This window comes from Podarcis cretensis, assembly GCF_951804945.1.
Source record: "Podarcis cretensis genome assembly, chromosome: 5".
Lineage (NCBI taxonomy): Eukaryota > Metazoa > Chordata > Lepidosauria > Squamata > Lacertidae > Podarcis > Podarcis cretensis.
In genome coordinates, this window is record NC_137174.1 from 56,293,211 (window position 1) to 56,301,201 (window position 7,991).

Consider the following 7,991-nt stretch of genomic DNA (forward strand, 5'->3'; position numbering starts at 1 on the left):
ACAACAGCTGACTTGTATGCCTGCTGACCATGTGCTGCTAACTGAATTGGCAACTTCAAGGCAACTTGTAAATGAAGGAGGGAGAGGCACAAAATCAGATGGGGGTGGAAAGAATCCCAGCTTAAAACAAGATCTTGTTTCTTCCTTCCAGCTCCCAAACCCCAGGACTGTTGTACCCAAACCCCAGGGTGTCAACCCCCTGGACTCTAATTGGGTGCCAAATCGCCAGGGTGAAAGCCATCCTTGCATGGTAGAACTGGCACCATACCCCTGTTGGTCCCCCAACCTGGGCCAGGGGAAACTTAAGCTGTTTCTGGGCTTCTTTGGAATTCACAAAGACAGGAGTCAACCTACTTTTCTGCCTTTTGAACCCCAAGATTACAAATTACTTAGCAGGGGATTTTTTTTGCTGTAAAATTTTTAAAATCTGCCCTATCCTCTTACCCACATTATCTTGATGCCAGGAGAAATGTCTTTTTACATCTTAGTTAGCAATGGGATATGTTTTCTTGATGCCCTATATTTTAAAGTGTCCTTCCAGGGGAACAAATGGGAGTCTTGTGGAATGAAATAGATGTATTATCTCATGGCTCCACTAACATAATATCCATAGAGTAGACCTCAAATCTCCTAGCTCAGAACTTCCAAATTCTGATTTGTTCGTCTTGTACTATTGTCTCAGGAAACATGGCAGAACGAGACCTGCTAATTTGTGTCTAGCCACAGTGTGGTGCTGTTGAAGCAAACTTGAGCATGAGCTGGAACTTGCAACTGTGTCCCTCAAATACTGTACACACATTTATTGAATGGATTAACAAGCTACAGTGGTGCCCCGCAAGACGAATGCCTCGCAAGACGAAAAACTCGCTAGACGAAAGAGTTTTTCGTCTTTTGAGGTGCTTCGCAAGACGAATTTCCCTATGGTCTTGCTTCACAAGACGAAACGTCTTGCGAGTTCTTGTGAGTTTCCCCCCCCCCTTTTCTAAGCCGCTAATAGCCGCTAAACCGCTAATAGCGCTAAGCTGCTAAGCCGCTAATAGCCGTGCTTTGCAAGACGGAAAAACCGCAAGACGAAGAGACTCGCGGAACGAATTAATTTCGTCTTGCGAGGCACCACTGTATTAACATTGAATTTGGCCCATGATAATAATAATAATTTTAAAAAAAACCCCAGAGGGGGCACTGCTTGGAGAAGTTATCAAGAAACCAAGCTATGAAATTCAAGGAGGACTAGAAAGAACTAGTAAAGTCACTGTTACTAAAGCATATTCAAACAAACATAAAAAGAAGAGCCTGCTGGATCAGGCCAATGGCACATCTAATCCAGCATCCTATTCTCACAGTGGCCAACCAGATGCCCGTGGGAAACCCACAAGCAGCGCCCAAGCACAAGAGCACGCTCCTCTCCTGCAGTTTCCAGCAACTTTTATTCAGAAGCATTACTGCCTCCCACTGTGGAGGCAGAGCATAGCCATCACAGCTAGTAACCATTCATAGCTTTATCCTCCATGAATTTGTCCAAAATCTAAAGCCACCCAAGTTAGTGGCCATTACTGCCTCCTGTGGGAGTGCGTTTAAATATGTGCAGTGTTGTATTAAGTTGCACTTAAGTTGTATTAAGGCAAGCAGATAAGCCAGGTTCAGAAGCCCGGCTGAGGTTAGTCTCCAAGGCAGGTACTCAAGAGCTTCAAGCAATGGCATGTAAAAACATGGAGGAAAGGCATATTATGCCATTTCTCTTCAGGTAGTTTGGACACCTCAAGAACAGGATGTGAGGCTTTTACAACACTAGACTACTGCAACACCTCTGAGCCCAGATGCTAAGCCAGCAGGACTTCTGCATGCAGGATGTATTCAAATTACGTAGCATATTTTTCAGAATGCTTCACAAAGGCTTGGGGTTTTATTCACTTAGTTGAAATTTTGAGTCACTTTATCTTATGAAGCTCAGCACTTGTTGGAATATCTTAATCATGCAGAAACCATTACTATGGGACAAGTGTGTTCTTGCTGTCCTTATATGGCATACTGTAGAGTTAGTGCAGGACTGGGGACTGGGTATGACAAATACCTCCTTATGGCAGTGATCTCTGTTGATCGGGGCTCCCAGTATTAGTGAATCAGAAATTTTCCTAATCTTTGAGTTTCTTTTGACTAAATCAAGATTCTTGCATGTCTAGCATTGTGATTGTGGCAGTCATAGATAACACAGCAGCGGAGTAAGAGGGAAGAAGGAAATGGGAAATTGTGATTTCTACAGAAGGCATCTCATGCCAAGGTAGAAAGCATTCTGCCAAGGTTATGGATAATGCTATCTCGTATTGCATAGCAGAGCCTAACCCCCAGTTGTGTATTATCAAATGAATGGGATTAGAGCCTTTTTGTCATAGTGAGTCAGAGTTTCATTTCCTGGCCGGAGTGCATTTTAAATAATGATCTATGAACATATACACCTTGGCAAGATACTTGACATGTTCCAGTTCCATTAATTGGTTTAGCAAAAGAAAAAGTTGCTGGCCGCATATGGAAATGATCTGACCATCATTGGCTGGTTTGTATAAAGACACGCACACAAACACACATGAGTTTGAAAATCATTGGTTGACAGGTACTGTTATCCCGAACGTGTTGTATTGTGCCTGGTTTTGCTGATACAGAGTGTGTTTATCTGTCCCTTTCACTCCCTCTGCACAATAAGGAGGCTGCAAAATGTCTGGACAAAAATAGCCACTTTGAAAGAAGCACAGTGAAGGCCTGGTTGTCCTTGTTTGTTTTCTTTCAGCTATTTCCTGATCAAGTTCTCAATTTACAAGTCAAGAAGTTTCAGGCTGCCAGCATTGCAAAGACCACCTGAAATATAGAAAGAAGGGGGCACAGGCACACAATAGATGCTTGTGATCAGAATGGAGCTTGGATAAACCAGCACATTCCCTCCCATGGGTTGCCCTCAGTTACAAATGTGTTGTTTTTCTTCCCTTACAATAATATAAGCAGTTTCCTCCTGCAGTGAGCAGTTGAGATGTACCTTAGCGTTTACAATTGGAACATAGTGGCTAGCCTTCCTCTCTAAAACTTTGTGCATTGGATCTCTTTACCGGTTTTCAGTTCACTCATCAATAAATTCTACCAATATGTTCAAAGGTGGCGGGGGAAAGTGCATTGTTACCCTTAATGTATCTTTTAAAAGGAAGCAAGGGACATTTTATTGATATTTCTCTCTGTACATGAAATTAATAGGATAAGAGGAATAAGCCATGGGCATCATCCTCCCAGCATGCAAAGATGTCCTCACACTAGAGGAACTTTGAAAAATGGGATAGAGGTGCTTATCTTACTGAGCATCACAATAACTCTGTAAGGATAGCAAAAAAAAAAAATTAATATTCCCATTTGTTGTTATTCCTCCCCTATTTTACAGATGAAGAGGTCAGATTCATCAGATTCAATTTTCAAAGAGATGAGATCTCACTGCATTTAAAGTAAGCTCTAGCCTAGGCTTCCCTTCAAAGCAAATCCCAGGTTTACCTTAGACCCAAGGTTCATATGCATGTCTTGTTTTTGTTTTGTTAATCTAAGGTAGCCATCTCTTTCTCTGTTCTCATTGGGGGTGGTCAAATTCTTAGGTCTGGTTTGGATATCTGGGGTTTCCTCTTGATCCATAGTTTGTGATTTTAAAATAATGTTATAGGAACATGATTTTTTATTTTTATTTTTTTGCAGGGAGGCTGAACATTGTGTAACTGTGAAAGTAACCTAATTGGTTAAAACAAGGCATCAAGGGAAACTATGAATTATTTTCAGAATCTGGAGTAGATACACATTCCTATGTTTTCATGTGATGGTTCCTCTCTATCAACTGATCACCTATCTGAGCCCACTGACACATGAGTTATTGTGATGCACTAACCAATGAGAAGGAACCTCACCTATGCTAAGCATTCTGTGAATATCACATAAAACCTAGTGTGGAAATCTATTGTATGTGTCCCAGGGTGATCCATAAGACAGCAGCAGCCTCCAGTTTTAGTATAAAACATTTCCCTCAAACTTTACATTTTTTTAATGTATACTGCAGTGGTTTGTGACTAGTGCTGTACTTAATATCTGCCTTCCAATTTTCTGCCTTTTTATTCAGACATATTGCAGTTTTTAATGAGTGCAGGGTGTTACATTGTTGCAAGGTGACTCGAGGTGTGTTTTTCTTTCCAGTAAACTGTTATCCAACACACTGCAGCCTCCCTGGATGCCCACAGTTCCTGATCAGGGGAAAAATGCATAGGAGGGTGCCTTCCCCTGGGCTTGAACTGAAGCTTGGGCACCTGGGAAGTCTGTAGAGTGCGGACCACTGATTATTTTGTTGAATTAAAGAAAGGACAATCACAAATATCCCTTGACCACCTCAAAAGCATACGGGTAAAAAACTTGCACCCTACGCACGAGAATTTCACAAGCTTTCTCTCCCCTTAGATACCTTTCAAACACAATTTCTTTTCTAATTGAAGAAAAATGTGAGAGAAAATTTTGGTATGACCCCCCTCTTTATTTGCACAACTCTTTGTAGTGCTTTTCACCGAAAGCATTCTAAAGGAGCCATCTACATAAAAATCAATGTCTTGAAGTCTGTTTATGCAGGGCTTGAATATAGGCCATGCAATCATTTTCTCCCCGCAGAAATTATTCTATGTGATTATCGCTGTTGCTAGTTGTATATCCTTGTTTGTAATTTGCCATAGTAATTCGGCTGTTGGCAGTGATACTTGCTACATATTTCCTATGTAGGGTGGGATTCCACCCTATTGCTAATTGCAATGCCATTTTCTGCAAGGCACTTGCACCCAACAGTGTATGTTACTGACATCGTCATCCCATGAAGTAAGGACTGCTCATGCCATGATTTGATTTAATGTTGTTGTGGTTTGCTTTTTTATTGCTTTGTTTATATTTCATGTTAAATATTTTCTTGGGTTACAAAAGTACATACATGGTCTCTGTTTTCAGATCATAAAGTCCTTTCTACAGATCAGTTATATTCAGTGTGAGACATGGATGTTTTATACAGTAAGGGTTTATTTTTCATGTTGTTCCCCCATTCTGGGATTGATTTAATGAAGAGTGGGTTTAAAGTCACCTAATTAAATAAAATTACATTTGCACTCAGGGAAATGGCTCCCACAAAGTCAGTCTTGAGTTTCCGTATATTCCAAAAGATATTGTAATATTTTAATCTATATGTGTGACTCCTTCCAGAAATCATGAATGGCAAGATTCCAGAATACAGCGGAGTTCTGTGGCAGTCATTGGGCGTGTCTAATTAGCAGCAACTGGAACGCTTTACTTATTTGCACACACAGTATACTCACTGATATGTATCACAGAAGTGCCAAGTGCCCATAAAAGGTAAATATAAAGTTGATAGCGGATGGAGTGGAGTTCGACATCACAGTACCCAATAGATGCAACCTAACCTGTTATTGGGACGCGGGTGGCGCTGTGGGTAAAAGCCTCAGCGCCTAGGGTTTGCCGATCGAAAGGTCGGTGGTTCGAATCCCCGTGGCGGGGTGCGCTCCCGTTGCTCGGTCCCAGCGCCTGCCAACCTAGCAGTTCGAAAGCACCCTTGGGTGCAAGTAGATAAATAGGGACCGCTTACCAGCGGGAAGGTAAGCGGCGTTTCCGTGTGCTGCGCTGGCTCGCCAGATGCAGCTTTGTCATGCTGGCCACGTGACCCGGAAGTGTCTCCGGACAGCGCTGGCCCTCGGCCTCTTAAGTGAGATGGGCACACAACCCTAGAGTCTGTCAAGACTGGCCCGTACGGGCAGGGGTACCTTTACCTTTACCTTTAACCTGTTATTTGGGTGCTCCTGATAGAATTAGCATGATTGTAGAGCTTGCTCCTGTGAATCATGCACCTTGAGCACCTTACTCTTATTTGTCTTTTGTTCCAGGCTAAAAATGCACATCTCCTCCAAACTCTCCTCCTCAGACGCCAAGTCCCTAACCATCTTTGACACCCTTCTGTGGACATGGCCTAGTTTGTTGGTATCCTCCTTAGACTGGACACAGTTGACGTGAGGTATGACCAAAGCAGAATAGAGTGGTGCCATTACTTTTCATGCTTTTGTTGACACAGCTTAAATTGTAGTCAACTTTTTAGCTGTTGCCAAGGTCGTTAGGTTTTTAAAAGGATTCAAAGCACAGGTCCATGATATAGATTTGCACAAAAGTTTTTTTACCTAAGTTATATACATGCATGTAATTTTAGGTCTACTTTCAGAGGGAAGGGAAAGGGCAGAAGACCTGAAGTGTGCAAAAGACCCAGGGCTCAGCTCCCCCAGATCACTTCCTAACAATGCCTTAGACTTTTGCATAGCATTGCTAGCTCATGTAGAGACAGTAGCTTACTAAAAGCCCTTGTTCCTTTTTTCTGAACTTGCTGCTGTGAAGCCAAGTGTCACCAGTCTTACACTTGTGCACCTGATTATTTTGGTAATTTCTACCTTTTGGAGCTAAAATGGTAAATTTATTTTTCTGCTGTTGCAAGTTAATTTCGCCTGCTCAGCATGATATGCAAGAGTTGGCCATCTTTTTGTCATGCAGACAACATATTATTCCTTAGCACTTCAGTCCTAGTAACTTTGTGCCCTGCTTGAGATTTTTCTGTTCTCTTGCAAGCACAACTCATTATCAACGTCTGAGCTACAGTGGCAGCTGTTCCATTAGGATGAATGTGGCACTGCCCCACCAGCCTAGGTATGCCCTCAGCCAGCCCTCCCCTACCCATCTGCCTGCCTTCTAACTTAACAACCAGTCTAGAGGGTGGCATTGCCTGTCAGCTTCCTCCTCCTTGGTCTCAGTGTCGCCCTTGCAGAACTCAACAGGGAGGAGGTTAAGATTGAAATTAGGTATCACTACCTCCATTGGCTCTGGCTCCACCTGCTGCTGGCCTCCCTACCTTCTGCCCTACCAGCCCCACTGGGCACCAGCCACCAACGATGATAAAGACAATAAGATTGATTTAGGTGTGGGTGCAGAACTAACACATGCTATGCCTTCTGAAAAAACCAAGCAAAACATGAAAATCCTAAAGTAGCCTTTTTTTCCTGTTCTCAACTACAAGACACCACAGCACTGAAAGTTACCGTACTTTGGCTATGTTGCAGCCAGCCTGCTACTGAATAGCTAGCAGGTTGATACCAGAATAAAGAGTATATGGCAATTAGAAATGAATCCCCTGTGGTTCTTCAGAGGGCTGTCTCATTCTTTTGGGCAGCCTCATCTGAAATCCACAAGGAATAAATATTGAGATTCCAGTTGCTTTATACAAGGGGTTGCTCAGTCCCTGCTCCTGCCAACCTAGCAGTTCGAAAGCACCTCAAAGTGGAAGTAGATAAATAGGTACCGCTCTGGCGGGAAGGTAAACGGCGTTTCCGTGCGCTGCTCTGGTTCACCAGAAGCGGCTTAGTCATGCTGGCCACATGACCCGGAAGCTGTACGCCGGCTCCCTCGGCCAATAAAGCGAGATGAGCGCTGGAACCCCAGAGTCGGCTACGACTGGACCTAATGGTCAGGGGTCCCTTTACCCTTTACCTTAATAGGTCCAGTGGCCATGATCTTAGTTTTTTTGATTTTGCGCTTCTGGCCATATTTATAAAAGGAGTAGAGGGGTGCAAATCAAGCAATGAGCAAGTTAAATAGTCAATGTTAGGAATGTGAATTAACATGCAAGTAAAGGTGGAGTTTTGAAGGCAGTAGGATGGCACCTTGTAGGCTTCCTTCCAGCAACACCTGCAGCTAAGCTGGTGCCAAACATATTGCTCTGCTTTTGTTTGGACCACATTAGCGAGGCTGAGACACGGGTCTTGTCATTTGAACAGCCCAGGACCTCCACACACACTGCCCAGCCTTGCACCCCAGGGAGGTCACATGGGTGCTGCTAACTTTTGACTTCACCTCTGGAGGCTCTCGGGACAGTTGGATGCCAGCAACAAGGGGGG